Source organism: Sapajus apella, unplaced genomic scaffold (genome assembly GCF_009761245.1).
Source record: "Sapajus apella isolate SASKATOON/1434 unplaced genomic scaffold, GSC_monkey_1.0 scaffold144, whole genome shotgun sequence".
NCBI lineage: Eukaryota > Metazoa > Chordata > Mammalia > Primates > Cebidae > Sapajus > Sapajus apella.
In genome coordinates this window covers 587,895-604,721 of record NW_022437084.1, presented here as the reverse complement: position 1 = coordinate 604,721, position 16,827 = coordinate 587,895, and the positions used below count along the sequence as shown (strand labels likewise).

Genomic DNA, 16,827 nt, shown 5'->3' with positions numbered 1-16,827 from the left:
AAAAAAAAATGGAAATTTGCCTTGCTGTGACTAGCTCAGAATTCAGCAGAGATCCTGGGTTACTAGGTAACTTTATTGTACCATCACTATGCAAGGCACTGTTTTAGATACAGTTATTTGTTCAACAGTCTTATTATTGAAGCGCTGTGTTCCAGTTTTTGTTCTGAGCACTGGGGCTAAAAAAAATTAGAGTTTTTGCCTTTGTGGAACTCACAGTTCATTGTGAACAGCAGTTAAGTGAGCTGATGATGATGATCAGGAAAAATGATCTCCAATCATCCCCAGAAGAGAGATGCTTCCTTTATTTCCCTATTTGATGCCTTCTATAGTTCCCTTCCTTAGTCCCAGTTAGGAGCTGCAATTTTATATTTAATGATTGCATTATTATAAATAAGACAAACCTGAGAGGCAACCCAGAATGCTGTCTGAAGAAGTGACATTTCAAATGACTCATGAAAGGACAAGTATAGTAACTAATACTCCTTGTTTCCTGTGTGCCAAGCACTTCGCAAGAAGGGAAGGTATGTGCAAATTACTGGTAGCATATAAGACCTGGGAAAGGGGCAGAATAAGAATCAAATGTAAGGCAGAGAGTAATGGAAGATGAGAATGGAGAATCTGGTGTTTGCTGGCGTACAGCCTTAAACATATTCTGAGATCTGTAATTCATTCATTCAGGGTTTTATAGAGGGTATAATAAAGATGGTTTGTGGTATGGAACAAGGAAGTGGATGGAGTGCCACCAACTTACAGAGCCCAACGAGGTGTCAAATGCAATAGTAATTCAGATAAATGGACTAAAGCAATGAGGACAGAGTGAGGACAGATTTCAGTCTTCTTTTGGAGACAGTATCATCAGTAACTGAGGACAGGTGTGGAGATCACGCATGGATTGTATTTTGGGTTGGTCCTCTGACCTTTTCACATCAAGAACTAGTAACCTATAATCCAGATAACTCCTTTGTCTGCATTCTGGATGAGACAGAATAAGGAAGAAGTAAATCTGGAGGAGAGAGGGACCTGAGTTTTGGAGTTGCTTACTCTGAGGTTCAGTTGGAGTGGGGAGCAGGACATTTGGATGCTATGTGAAATAGTGTTTTTTTTTTTGAAAGGGCTGCTATTTTTAATATTTTTTTTTATTTCAACAGGTTTTGGGGTACAAGCCAGTTACACAGATGAATTATATAGTGGTGAATTCTGAGATTTTAGTGCACTGGCCACCGAGTAGTGTATATGGTACCCAATATGTAGTTTGTAATCCCTCTCCCCCTCCTAATCTGCTTCTGAGTCTCCAATGTCATATATATACGATTTTTTTTTTTTTAAGACGGGGTTTCACCATGTTGGTCAGGCTGGTCTTGAACTCCCGACCTCAGGTGATTCGCCCGCCTTGGCCGCCAAAGTGCTTGGATTACACGCGTGAGCCACCGCACCCGGCCGATTTTTTTTTTTTTTAAGATGGAGTCTCACTGTGTCGCCCAGGCTGGCGTGCTGTGGTATGATCTTGGCTCACCGTAAGCTCTGCCTCCTGGGTTCAATTGATTGATTATCCTGCCTCAGCCTCCAGAGTAGCCGGGATTATAGGCGATTGCCACCATGCCTAGCTAATTTTTGTATTTTTAGTAGAGATGGGGTTTCGACATTTTGGCCAGGCTGGTCTGGAACTCCTGACCTCAAGTGATCCACCTGCCTTTGCCTCTCAAGTGCTGGGATTACAGGCGTGAGCCACTGTGCCCAGCCAAGTCCATTATATTTGATGCTAAGTTAACAAATATCTTTTAATTAGAAATTAGCAAATGTATACACTGCATATAAAATGAAGATTTTACGCTGGGTGCAGTGGCTCATGCCTGTAATCTCAGCACTTTGGGAGGCCCAGGTGGGCGGATCACCTAAGGTCAGGAGTACAAGACCAGCCTGGCCAATATGGTGAAACCTCCATCTCTATTAAAACTACAAAAATTAGCTGGGTGTGGTGGCATGCGCCTATAGTACCAGCTACTCGGGAGGCTGAGGCAGGAGAATTCCTTGAACCCGAAGGCGGAGGTTGCAGGGAGCTGAGGCTGTGCCACTGCACTCCAGCCTGGGCGACATAGCGAGACTCTGTCTCAAACAAACAAACAAACAAATAAATAAATAAATGAAGATTTTATTCTCAAGCCAAAACCCCAAATATAATCAAAATTATATTTATTGTTTTACTTTTTTGTTTAAAATTTTAGGAATGCAAACAAATTAATTTTTCCTATGAGAGGATTATAAACATTGTTGTGCAGATAAATTTTGCATCCTCTCAGTAACATAGTTATCTTTTAAAAAATTAACATGGATAATTCAGTTTTTTAATGGGTATATACTGTTCTGCTGAGGAGATGTGTATTATCAAACTATTCACTGATGTACATTCAGGTTGTTCCTTGAAAAAAAAATTACCTAAACTGCTGTGGTTAATATAAAAAGGTTTTTGTTTTTTTTTTTGAGACAGAGTCTCACCCTGTCGCCGGGCGCCAGGCTGGAGTGCAGTGGCACAATCTCGGCTCATTGCAACCTCCGCCTCCCGGGTTCAGGCAATTCTCCTGCCTCAGCTTCTCGAGTAGCTGGGACTACAGGCGCAGGCCACCACGCCCAGCTAATTTTTGTATTTTTAGTAGAGACGGGGTTTCACCATGTTGGCCAGGATGGTCTCGATCTCTTCACCTCGTGATCCGCCCGCCTCGGCCTCCCAAAATGCTGGGATTACAGGCTTGAGCCACCACGCCCGGCTAATATAAAAAGTTTTAATTGAAATCGTAGAATTGGGATTGCTGGATCAAAAACGAATAAAAAATTTAAATTGTACAGATAATTCCAAGTTGTCCTCCAAAAAAGGATGCAAAAACTATTTCCTTTACTACCCACCTTCCTTGCCTGTCTAAATAGCTAACATTTCTTTTGCGAGTGCTGTTTATTTTTAAAATTAGGGACGACGCCAAACAAAATAACATCTCATTATTTAATCCCTCACAAATGCCCTTTGTTTTTTAGGGAAACGTGCGTATATTTGAGGCTCACCTCTTTACCCTCCTTGCTGGAGGTAGTTACATTTCCAGGACACTGGAAGGCATCTGGTTCACAGAGCCGGGTCCTCGCCTTTGCCTCTGCTCTTTTAGCAGTTCTGTGACCAACCTCATCCGGGCCAGCTTCACTCATTCTCATTCCCATCCCCGCCTCATTTCCAAATATCCCCAGGGCTCGAATTGTTCAGTGTTTCTGTCTACGTGGTGACCACTGCCTCCCCAGTAACGTCTCAGTCCTACAAACCTCTGTGTCATCCAAAGGCGCCTCCAGCCAGAAGCGAGCTGGGGTCTTCCCAGCCTTACGGCCAGCGGCCCTCCTTAAGATGGCCGCACCCATGGTGCTCCAACGGCTCCTGGGCATCGCCATCTTCCCATTTTTCCCAAAAGGCTGAAAACGCAAGCCGTTCCATATTGGCCTCAGATAGGCTCTGGCCCCTGAAAATTTACTCAGTACAGCGATCTTGACTGATGAGGCAGCTTCGGGCAACGTGGTGCCGTAAAGGGATTACAGTTTCCTCTCACCACGCTGCGCCACAGCCGCCGAAAGGGCGGCTCCGTGAGGGCCGCTCCGTGGGCGTGGCCACGTTACGACACAGAGCCTATAACTACCTGGTCCGCGCGTGCGGGCAGATGGCGTCTCTAGCGACTTCCGGGCGGCAGCCACGCCGAAGGCGCGGGGTGGCACGTGGCTTACGAAGGGGGTTCAGCCCCTGGCAGCTGCCAGCAGAGTCCTGAGAAGCTTAGGATTTGGCGAACCTGACCCCAGGTGAGGGGCCTGGGTGGAAGACCCTGTCCTGGGGGTTTCTTGTGATTCGGCCGCTGGACAATCCTGGTGATTTCGCGATGGGCCCTTTAGTGGTTCAAGGGTCTGAAGGGATGAAAGGTCGCGGGTCCGACTGCCGGGATTTGGTGTCTGCAGGAGAGACAGCCTACCTTTGAGGCTTCGTGATTGAAAGCTGGATGGCAAGGGTGCCGGTGACGGCGGTTTTTCGTCCAGGTTTGAGACTGAGACATGAGGAGAGGCGTCAGTGGACCCCGGTTTCTACAGAACATTTAAAAAATTAGCAGGCGTGGTGACATGCAGATCTGATATTCCTGGTTCTCAGAGTAAAATGATACAAGGGTGGGAGATAAAGGGGTAATATGTGTATCCAGAGGTCAAAGAACAGTTGGTGGAGCTCTGTGGGTATCCCAGCTACTCGGGAGACTGAGGTAGGAGGATCACTTGAGGAGGCTACAGTGAGAGGAGCTCCTGCCACTGCATTCCAGCCTGAGTGACATGTCCTTGCGAGACCCTGTCTTAAACAACAAAACTCTCTTCCCTCGTAACCATGCCTGTCACTATTTTCCTAACAGTGGTTATCTTTTTTTTTTTTTTTCTTTTTAAGCCTTGAAATATAAAGCTATACTCTAGTAATGTGTTACTATAAAACATGTGCCGTTTGTTTTTCTTGTCTCCATGTTTCTGCAGTTTTCTTGTATTTTTCCTTTCAGTCAGGTTCATTTTGACACAAATAAAAACATTTCCATCATTCTAAACTCTTATCCTTAGGAAAAACCATTCCGTTCTTCTTTTTTTTCCCCCGGAATCTCGCTCTGTCACTCATACTGGAGTGCCGTGTCGTGATACTGGCTGACTGCAAACTCTGCTTCCCGGGTTCAAGCAGTGCTCCTGCCCCAGCCTCCTGAGTGACTGGGATTACAGGCGTGCCCCACCATGCCTGGCTAATTTTTGTACTTTTTAGTAGAGGCGGGATTTCACCATGTTGGTCAGGCTGGTCTCCAACTCCTGACCTCAAGTGATCCACCCGCCTCGGCCTCTCAAAGTGCTGGGATTACAGGCGCGATCCACAGTGCCCGGCCCCGTGTTTGTTTTTAAAAGTCTTTTTATACTATCTTCACATTTGTTATAATCTGTATAAACATACTCTGATTGTATTACTTAATTTGTAATTTAAAACATTTCTATATAAGTTGATTATACATTTTCTTAATTGTTGTAATAGTGTCACATCAGGTGGTTATGAACCAGTGGCAAGATGAGTTATCACATTAAATAGATGCATTAATTTGAATAGACTTGATTGATATGTATGCTTGTGCTTTTCAGTAACATTATGGTTTTCTGATTATCCAGATTCTCCGTACATGTCTGTAATAAATATTTAAAAGTTAAATTACTTTCCTATACTCCAGGATAGCATAGGTTTTCATATATAATGCTTTCTTTGCTATTTAATATTAAATAGTTCAAAGTTTTTATTTATATTGGCTTTTTCATTGAAGGTTTGTTGTGCGTTTTTTTATAAATATGTAGTTTTGTTTCTATTTTAATTTGTTGAATTTCCATTACTGTTGAGCTCTAATTTGGTAATCATGGTTAGTGAGTAAGCTCCTTCCATATGGACTTTCAGAGTTTGTGGAAATTGCTTTTATGGCTTATTTAACCCTGTATTTAGGAAAAGCGGTCGATCCTACTAGGGCAACAGGAGTGATTCTCTGGACAATTGACATGAATGTGCATAATATCAGGAAATCAGCGGGAAATTCTACCCATTTCTAAGTGGAAGTCTATGAAGGTCCATAAACAGAAAGTTTTGAAATTTGGGTGTGGCCAAGATGTTGCATTCATGTCCTCCTTCCCATGAATAGTCCTGCTTTCAAGTTTTATACCTTTTTCTCTTGGGCTAACGCTAGAAGGATGCATATCTGATATTCCTGGTTCCCAGATTAAAATGATCCAAGGGTTGGAGATAGAGGGATAATATATGTACCTAGAGGTCAAAGTACAGTTGGTGTAGAGTTCCATGGGTGTAAGAATTTCGAAAAGCCATTGGGAATTGTCTTAGATTTGTGATCAGAAAGAATGGAAGTAAAACCTCATGGTATAATGGGTAGTGACTATCTGGCTATTGCACAGGTAGTAAAAAGAATTTACCAAGACAGTTGTAGGTAAAGAAAGGCAGATTTATTAAAGTAGGAAAATGTGTTGCAAGAAAGCAGCAGGCATATCAGCAAGAGTGGAGCTGACTGCCAGGAGACAAAAGGCTTGCTGGGAATTTTATAGGATAGTTCTTGGGCTGCAGAGTGCTGCATGCTGTACTGATAATGCCAAGGTTGCAGTAAGCTAATTTGCATTTTTCTATCAGCTGAGGTGTTTGTGGCGAGCTCTGTGAGTTGTGCAGGAGGGATACATGTCTTGGACCATGAAGAAAGGCAGACTTGTAGCTTATCTGCCTTTTCTTTTTACTTTCCCCTGCTTCCGCCAGCCTGACTCCTTTTCCCTTGTTAGAACTCGACAGAAGGTAACTCTACCAGTTGATGACCTTAAAGGATCTTTTTAACCCCCCATCTCTGATATGCTACTTTGGGATTAGTGTTAGGACATGCTCCTTTTCCATATGTCACTTGTTTTCCTCTATGTGAAAAGTCCAGAATGGGTAATTCTATAGAAACAAAGTGGATTAGTGGTGGCCTGTGGCTGAGGAGGCCAGGGATGGAGTGGGTTGGGGAGAAATGGACAGTGACTGGTAATGAGTATAAGGTTTCTTTATATTTATTTTTGTTTTTCCACCTTTCTCAACTTTTAGTTTCAGGGATACATGTGCATATTTGCTACATCAGTAAATTGCATGTCACTGCACTATGCTGTACACATGATTTTATCACCCAGATTGTAAGCATAGAACTCAATAGGCAGTTTTCTGACCCTCACCCTTCTCCCACCCTTCACCCTGAAGTAGGCCCCTATGTGTTTTGGTCCACCCTTTGTGCCCCTGTGTACTCATTGTTTTGCTTTCATTTATAAGTTAGAACATGTGGTGTTTGGTTTTCTGTTCCTGGATTAACTCATTAGAAAGTGACCTCTGACTGCATCCGTGTTGCTGCAAAGGATTTCACTCTTTTTATGGCTGCATAGTTTTCCACAGTGTATATGTACCACATTTCCTTTATCCAGTCCACTGTTGATGGACACCCAAGTTGATTTCATGTCTTTGCTATTGTGAAAAGTGATGTGATGAACATACATGTGCATGTGTCTTTTTGGTAGACAAATTTATATTCCTTTGGGTATATACCCAGTAATGAGATTGCTGGGTTAAATGGTAGCTGAATTTTATTTTATTTTTTTGAGACGGAGTTTCGCTCTTGTTACCCAGGCTGGAGTGCAATGGCGCCATCTCTGCTCACCGCAACCTCCGCCTCCTGGGTTCAGGCAATTCTCCTGCCTCAGCCTCCTGAGTAGCTGGGATTACAGGCACGCGCCACCATGCCCAGCTAATTTTTTGTATTTTTAGTAGAGATGGGGTTTCACCATGTTGACCAGGATGGTCTCGATCTCTTGACCTTGTGATCCACCCGCCTCGGCCTCCCAAAGTGCTGGGATTACAGGCATGAGCCACCGCGCCCGGCCGAATTTTATACTTTAAGAGTTAATTTTATGTTATATGAATTATAAGCCAACAAAAAAACTGAAAACTCTCTACTAACTTTACCTTAAACTGTGAAATATTCTGATCTTCTAACCCTACCTGTAAGGAATATGGCTGTACTTTGGTCAAGGAATAGGCTGAGGCGGATATCTGGGCCAGAGTGTCTTAGTGAGTTTAGAGCGCAGACGTCTGACTCCACTTGTTATCATAGCCATGTAGCCATAACATGGGAAGGCCATCCCTTGGCCCCTAAGCCACTGCTGTCTGTAAAAGATATAATTACTCTGCTGATGCTATACAGGGGCTCTCATGCCCAACGAGATGAACAGTTAAGCTGCTGACCCTTGAAGGCAAGGGAGATCTGGCCGTATAGCAGTGTGTGGGAGTTGCTGGACTAAGCAGCTGAGACAGGGAACACAGTGTGAGAAAGCTATTGATGAGAGCTGCTGCTGAATAAATTCATTTTTCACCCGCCTGTGGTTCCCCTAGTGTTCTTTCTGCTTATTCACCGACTCCCTTCGGACCTTAGGATAGGCTGGAACCTGACCCTGAATGTGACATTTGGTGTAGTTGTGAACCTGACAATTGGTGACGTCAGCAGGATGAGGTGAGTGGGCCTTCAGCCCTTGAGCCTCCTGGGTTGGCTCCTGTGTGGCCTCAGCATGGGCTGTGGTACCTAGTGGCAGTGGTGCTACTTGGATGGGCCTCAGTGGAAATGTGGGAGGCAGTGGACGGGTCTCCCATGAGGGTGGATAAGGGACTGAAGCATCTGGAAGCTCACAGCCCCAAGAAGGAATGCACCTTTGCTAGCAGTGTTGGATGGGCATTTCTGACTGCACTATGTGAAGTGCAAGCTCAGTCCCTGCAGGACACAGCACAGGTAAGGGATCTTCAGGCACAACCTGAGCACCTGAGGGCCCAAATACACAAGCCTGGAGCAAAACCAGGGGGTGAAGGACCTCCAGGTGCAAACAGGGTGCTTACAGGCCCAGATAAACAGCCTGGAACAGGAGTTAGGAATAGCTGTCGGTGCTACCTGAGCCTGTCCTCCTGGCTGGACACTCCCATATGGTCTGATGCTGAGGAAAAGGAGGCTCCCCCACTGTGGGCTCACCCTGTGATCCATCAGAAGGTAGGACATGAGCAGCTGATAGGACCCCAGGGGAGAGCCCAAGGACCTTCCATAGTGGTGGAACACACCTCTTATAATGCTTATATCCTCACTGAGTTGCAGGAATTAGATAAACAGTGCTGACAGCACCCAGGAGAGCTGAAAGCATTTCTTGCTCCGCCTCTGAGATGGAGAAGCTGGCTTCTACCAAACTCACCCCTCCCTTCATCAGTGGCTGCAGGTGTACCAACAGCTGGCACAAGGGCAAGGTGACCACACATTAGTCGAGTGGCTAATGGCACCCATACGAACTGTTTGGAATGATGCCAGAGAGATACCAGAAACCATGAGTAAATGGCAGTCATATACTGATTTGGTGCAGATACTCCAGGAGATGGGTTTGTGGCAGGCTGTGTTTCATCTGAATACCTAGAGGCCAGATAAATGCTTTATCTCCCACATGAGGGATCTTGTGCTGGGCTCAGCCCCCGAACACTTTTGGCTCTCTAGCTGCTATTCTCCCCGATATGTGGGGTGCCGCATACATGAAGTGACTACTGCTACGGCAGCCCTCAGGGAGGCAGAAGGCCATCGGCAGTACTGGGGAATCCATGCCATAAAAACGGAGAAGGTGCCCCCCCTGCAGATAACCACCCCATGAGATAAAAAGGGGCCCCAGCAGATGACTTGTATGCAAATGTGGATTGCTTTAATTACAGCTGGGGTTGCTCAAGAGGAAATTGGCTGGCAACGCAATGGAATGCTGTTGGCCCTGTGGAGGCAAAAGTCCCTCCCAGGTTTGAAATAACCCTGTTGACTCTCCAGCCACCCTTGGTGTTGTTTCTCTCCTCTTTCTTCAATTCTTACAGTACCAGTACATAGCCTCTCCTGCCAGGCTTGCTGGGGCCACATACTGTGCTTATTATCCCAAAAAGAGGGGGGAAAATGCTCTGGGGTGTTGTTCACCCAACATTTTAGTTGCCAGGCTCTGTGGGGGCAGTTGTCCCTGGAGCAGCAATTCCAGAAAATGCCCAAGTAAGAGCAAGACAATGCTGTTGAACCTAATCCTACCTGGACACTACAGTTCAAGGACTATTTGCAAACAGGTGGAGACATGGAACCTTTCTTGTTTGATTAGGGAACTGGCCAAGGTGCCCACCTTGAGGGGGAACTGGATGACCGGAAGCCATATGTGGAGCTAGCAATCCACTGGTCCACCACTAATAAACAGCAGGTCCTAGGGCTGGTAGATACTAGTGCAGACTGCAGTCTTGTTTATGGGAGTCCAGATGAATTTCCAGGCAAAGCTGCATTTACTGATGGCCAGTCAGTGCAAGTGAAACCTGATATCTTTATATCTTGGCATTGGCCACTTGGCTCTTTGCCTATACAGTGTCTCTCTCAAACCTGCATATATTCTGGGAGTGGACATCTTACATGGCCATTTACATGCCATGGCTGGAAAATTCAGACTTTGAGTTCATGTAGTAAAGCTGGTACTGCATGGACATACAGTCACTAGCCCCAAGTTCTGCCACAGCCCCGACAGTTACTGCCACTCATCAATACCATATGCCAGGTGGGGGGGCATATGGAGATAACTGAGACTATTAAGAAGTTAAAGGAGGTGCAGATAGTGCATGCATGGCACCTATAGCCCCTACAATTCTCCAGTGTGGCCAGTGAGAAAGCCTGATGGGACTTGGCAGATGACAGTGGATTATTGGGAACTGAATAAAGTAACACCCACAGGCACAGTTGGTGGGACATTATATTTTCCGGCCACTCGCAAGTACAATTTAGCCATCATTCACCTATAGTAAGAATGTGTAGCCATGATGATACAACAATCCTGTGTCTCAGTTAACTTAAATAATCTACACATGCACACATTCGTTTGATCAGTGATCCACATTTGCTAATGTGTGTGATAGCAGAAGACAGACACACACTCATGTCTGCAAATGTATAAACAGGAAGTGTTTCTGTGGAGATAACCCATTGATAATCATCATGGAATATGATGAAGTGCCTCAGGGAATTAAGTATAAAATGTCTTCTTCATAGATCAGTGATTGAATAAAGCAAGTTTAGTGGACACTATGCCCAATATGAAACTATGTATGTGACTCTTGATCCAATAACAGAATATGCTAGTCGGGCAAGTGTGTGTGTGTGTGTGTGTGTGTGTGTGTGTGTGTGTGTAGTGTAATTTTAGATATATTTTAAAATTGCATTAGAAGAGGATATGCCTAAAAGACTTTATGTTTTAACATCATACTGTTAAATTTGTTCTTATGTATAATAGTTTTGTATTCATAACATAACAAATTACCACGAATTTAGAAGATCAACACACACCCATTTGTTTTCTCATGGTTCTTAGATCAGAAGTCTGGTGGGCTTGGTTAAGTCCTGTGTTTGTGCTGTCTCAACTGGCCTGTCCTGGCCTGACCTCTGTTGAGATTCTGGCCAAGAATTCACCTCTAGAATCATTTAAATGTTGGCAGATTCATTTCCTTTACGTGGCTTCCTTGGGTTCCCTATCCCATCTTTAAAGCCGGCAATAGTATGTCAAATTCATGTTTCAAATCTCTGACTTCTACTCTTTCTGTATCTTTTGGATTCCTCCTGTTATGAAATGCTCAGATAATGCAGGATCATCTCCTGATTCTAAAGTCACCTGATTAGTGAGCTTAATTACAATGACAAGGTCCCTTTTGCCATGTAACATAACCATGGAAGTAACTCTGAGTTGGAGCTCTGTGTATGTTATGAGACCAGTGAACAATAAAAAAAGTATTTAAAAAATTGTCAATATGCCTACAAAACGATTACCATAGGTTGTCCCTTGTGATAGTTTCTTTTATGGAAGAATCAAGGGAGAAAATGTCCTTAAAATGTCCAATTGTGTTATAGGAATTGATTCATGTGATTATGGAGGCCAAGTCATCCCCAAATATGCCATTTCCAACCTAAAGAACCAAGGAAGCCAGTGGTGGCATAGTTCAGCACAAGTCTGAAGGCCTGACAACCTGGGATGAGGGGCAGGGGTGGAGGGGAACATTTGTGCAAGTCCCAGAGTCTGAAGGCTGAACCTGGAGTTCTGTGATGTCCAAAGGCAGGAGAACATGGGTGTCCCAGATCCAGGAAAGACAGTGAACAAATTTATCTTTTGTCTGCCTTTTTTTTCTATCTGGTCCCTCAACCTACTTGATGGTGTCCATCAACATTGTATGTGGATGGATCTTCCTTACTCAGTCTACTGATTCAAATGTCAGTCTCTTTTAGAAACACCCTCACAGACATGCTCAGAAATAATGCTTTACTGGCTGTTTGGGTATATGTTAACTCAGTCAAGTTGACACATAAAATTAACCATCACCCTACCCATGCTTATCATCTCCCTTATCCTCTATCTCCTTCACCAATATTCTGTCTGCCTTGGCCCATTATCATTATCTAAGGCCTGCCGACTTCATCTGTATTCCCTTTCCCTCATATCTAACTTTCATTCCATCCCCAGAACTGGCCCTTTACCCACTTTTGGCCATTAACTGCATATGATCCCCTTTCTTCCTAAAACACTTTGCATTCTTTTATTCACCCAGACTTGAATACTGCCACACCCTTACTCTTTGTAATCTTAAACCTGGGATTACACTTTGTAACTCCTAAGCAACATTTAACACTCTTTTGTCTTTTATCTGTCTGCCTTCTCCTTTCCCCTGCACTCTCTATACCGCACCCTTCAGGCTCTCTGAACCATCATCTTATACTATGCCTCCTTTCCCCTGTGCCTTCTTCTTATTCCCATCTATCACAGGGCCCTACACTATCACTCCCTTAAACATTCCAGTGTTAAACAATTGCCACTGATTGTTTTTGACAAATGCCTTATAGGTGGGAGTGTTCACACAGATCAACCCCTGAGTGAGGTCAAATAGAGAAAAACTATGAGAATAGAGCTATTCAGCAAGCTGCTAGATGGGTTAACTAATAAAAGTTCTTTGGGAATGCCAACTTTGATCTGTGCCAGAGCAATTTCTACCCCTCCAGTGGCTGCTAGGATGCAGATTTTCACTGTTAACTGTAGTTGCAAAAGGGTTGCTTTTCAAGGCTACCTAGGATCTGAGGAGATGGAGAGGGGATTAGGACAAGTTAAAATGCCCCAAGATTCACTTGTAACTGGGGAACTGGACTTAATTGGCTACTTTAGAAGGGAAACTAATTGACCTCTATTGCAGGGCCTAAAAACTAGATCAACTCAGTACAAAAATTATATTTTGCCCAACACTGTCCAATCTAGTAGATTCATACCCTGAAGCGTCAACTCAATTTCTCTCTTCTTCTCTGGGCCCTATTTTTATTTCCTCATTCTCTTGTCATGTTAAAGATTCTATTTGGAATAATTATATTTCCCATGTAACTCCAGTATCTCCTGGGAGAAGTGTTATCTATTGAAGATCTTGACTTTTACTACACCACTTCCCTACCCTTGAAATTCTGTCATTTCCCTAGGAATTTGTGCTAATTCCAAAGAGTTTACCTTATCAGGATCTCCTGTGTTCTCAACTCAGCCTTTTCCATAAAATTAGACTTTGCCTTATTTAAGCACAGACATAAAACTCAAGCCCCCTCAAATTTTTTCAGAGAATCCACTTTCACAGAAAAACCTCACTAATCCCAGTGGCCCTTTTCAAAGATACTGTATGAGTGACAGACAGGGGCAGAGATACCAAAGCATTGTAGCGCAAAAAGTTAATACCTTCTCATAATAATTGTTTTTTTCCCAGAGCCCCTCCAGGATGCCCTGCCTTAAGGCCTCGTGTGTCTTCCTCTCCCACCTATGCAGTGCTCCACCGACTGCTCTTGTTCTGATCTCTCCATGTCCCTACCTGCCCCAACAACTTACATGCTTCTCCATTTGAATACAGATCTTTTAACTCTCTTAAGTATACATCCTAATGTGAGCACCTAAATATATTGTGATTTAGAGAATAATAAATACAACTTAGGATAGCTAGAAATCTCCCTGCTTTAAGTCCCAACTACAGCTACTTTTTTTTTTTTTTTTTAAATTTCTTTTAGCCTCAATACGTAGCCACATATGCCCAGGCTACTTTCAGAAACTGCGAAAGTCTGAGATTAGCAGACACCTTTGTTATAGATCCTGGCGGAAGATACAACATTCCTAGATGAAGAACAAAGGACATTATTACTCATGGCACAGCAGGCAGTGTGAACATGCGGATTGTGAATGTTTCCCTTCTCATCAGGCCCAGTGGTGAAGAGAGGCCTGGGCAGATGCTACACATGCAGTGACTCTGCATCATTCATGAGTAACTCTGAGCATAGGAAAACCCGATCTTATAAAGAACTGTAAGCCAAACTTCATACCTGTTGCTCCAGAGGGAGACATCATCTGTACTTCCCAGTACAGGAAGCAAGTCTATTTGCAGTTCCAGAGGGTGACACTATTCCTGTCTTCTGAGCTGCTCCTGCTTTTGCCCATAAGACTTGCACATATGTTGGAAACCTATGGGGAATTACCTTACGAGAGTATTCATCACACAGTTCCTCACTGTATATGCTTTTGACAATATTTCCCATGAATATAGCACTCATTAAACGGATTTTGAAGGGCTGGAACCAAATCCATTTAATTTACTTCAACAACATTTATTTCACATTACTGTCAGTAGTCTACTATGCATCCAGATGAGGATAACCTGATTTATTCACCTCTGCTATGCCCATGTAGGTCTCAGTTTCTTCAATCAGGTGAAGACACCCCAATACCCATTGGGGTCTACCTTAGAAAGACATGGCTCCTCCATAAGTTTCTGTACTGACATTTTGATAGTAATAAGTGACTAAACGGAAAAACTTATGATAACATTAAGGGATTTTGTATTTCTTTTTCTTCTTTTTTTTAGAAACAAGGTCTTGCTATATTGCATAGGCTAAAGTGCAATGGTTATTCACTGGAATGATTATTTGCCGTACAGCCCTGAACTCCCGGGCTAAGGAATCCTCCTGCCTCACACTCCCGAGGAGCTGGAATTAGGGATTTTGTATTCCTTACCAAACAAGGCAGAGTGTGGAGGTAGTGGAATCACGGCTCATGAGAACAAAGGGACTGACAGTTGGAAAACATACAGAAATGAGGGCAGCAGAATTCACCAGCCACCAACTGGGATTATCAACTAGAGCAATACAAGCATAAATAATGGAGGAGAGGGTGTGAAAACACACAAAGGTGGTCACCAGGACAAGGATGCTCTGGGTGGCTCTAGACTCAGGGGAGGCTCTGGAGGAAACATGAGTCCTGTGAATGTGCTGGACCCGCTTCTTGTGCCTGTACAGGACGCAAATAATGGAGCCACTGGACAAGACTGTGAGCACAGAAAATAAAACTTCAGGGCATACAGATAATGCTACATACAGTGAATCTGTAACTATGTCTTGACCTTGAGTAGAACAGTATTCAAAATCTCTTCTCTTTGTGATGTTTTTGTTGCTATATGTGACAACTGCATACACAGGAAAAATGAAATTTATCACCAGGTATAGGATCCAGCAGAAGGGAATGGAATGGCTAATGTACTTTGTGACTTTTACTTTAAAATATTTCCACCTGGAGTTAATGGGGCTGATCATGATGGCCTGGAAGACACTCAGGAGGCAGCTGGTTCCAATGGACACTCCCCTGCCCACTCTCTCAACATACAGAATAAATTTGCATTCAAAATCACTGAAGAAATGTTTCAGTCCAAAAGCTGTCATTGCCTGGGGAAGTCCTTTAGAGAGAATGAACAGGGAGTTTGCCATAGTCAGGTGCTTGAGAATCACATCTGTCAACCTCAATCTGCATCCAGTGTGGGAAAGGAAGAGATAATGGTAAAGAAGAGAGAAATTTCCCAGGATTCCAACTGTAGACTGGGCTAAGAAGATTATTCCAATTGCCACATGCCTGGAGGATATTCTGTCATTCAGCAAATTTTGCTTTAAATTATTACAACAATCATTCCTATGAGCAAATAGCATCCTTAAAGGTTGTTTTTTTTTTTGACGTCAAGAGTAGCTTTCATTGTGTGCACCTGTGGGATTGCAAAAGGCATCAAGAGGCACAAATAGAGATGGAGGGAATTGCCAGGATATCTCATGGGAGTCAGCACTAAGGAGGAGGTGGTGTTAACCTGGGTGAGACATGGAGAAGTGACAACAAATGGAAACAAAAATTAATTCAGCATTTTCAGAATAAGCTGATTTTGCTAGTCATATGGGTAAAAAGAGACAACCTCAATTACTACCCAAACCATACAACAAATCAGTTCTAAAGCATCACTGACCTAAATTTTAGAAAGAAGTAATGCAGTTTTTTTTAGCATAACAAGAATATTGCTGCAGCTTGATAATAAGATACTGTTCCTTAAACGGCACAAAACATACTAACTATATAGCTGAAATGAAAAATTAGATCATATTTAAGAGCTGGCTCTCATCAAAAGACACACACATACATGCAGACACACAGACACACACAGACGGATAGAGAGGGATAACTGTAGAGCAAAGGACATTTAAAGATCACATAAAATATCCCAACAGAAACTTGAAAAAGTAGATCTTATTCAATGAATCAAAAATATGGGAATAATGTTTAATGTCCTTAGTAAACATGAAAATTCAAATAACATCACTACATGGTATTATTGTATACCAACCAGAAATCTAAAATAAAAGTGACAGTAAATACTAAGTTTTCTCAAGGATGTGGGTAAACCAGGAATTGCATACACTGCTGATCGGTGTTAAAACTGGAACATTCTGGAAAACTGGTGCTATTTACTTAAGCTAGACATATATGAGCCTATATACCAACAATTCCACTCTTATGAATCTATCGCAACAAAATTTCTATGTGTATCACCAAAAGACAAATTTCATAATTTATATAGCGGCACTAGTCATAATGGCCTCAAACTGAAAACCACCCACATATCCATTAGCATTAGAATGACTTCATTAATTGTTTGATGGTCACACAATGGAATCCAATACAGCAATGCTAACAAATGCCAAGAATATATTCACAAAAATCATATGGAATAGAAAAAGGGCAAATATAAAATAGTTCTTGCTGTATGTTTTCATTTATATAATGTACAAAACAGGCAAACCTCATCTAATGTCTCAAATATTAGAATAGATGTAAACCTCT

General features: G+C 43.0%; 1 long non-coding RNA gene across 1 annotated transcript in view; it reads left to right on the top strand.

The window, feature by feature from the left end:
- Positions 1–3,056: 3,056 nt before the first annotated feature.
- Positions 3,057–16,827, top strand: part of LOC116540737 — a 23,342-nt gene continuing 9,571 nt past the window's right edge. The window contains exon 1 of the long non-coding RNA XR_004264572.1: positions 3,057–3,822. This is a non-coding gene — a long non-coding RNA (uncharacterized LOC116540737). The remainder of the gene's footprint in view (positions 3,823–16,827) is intronic.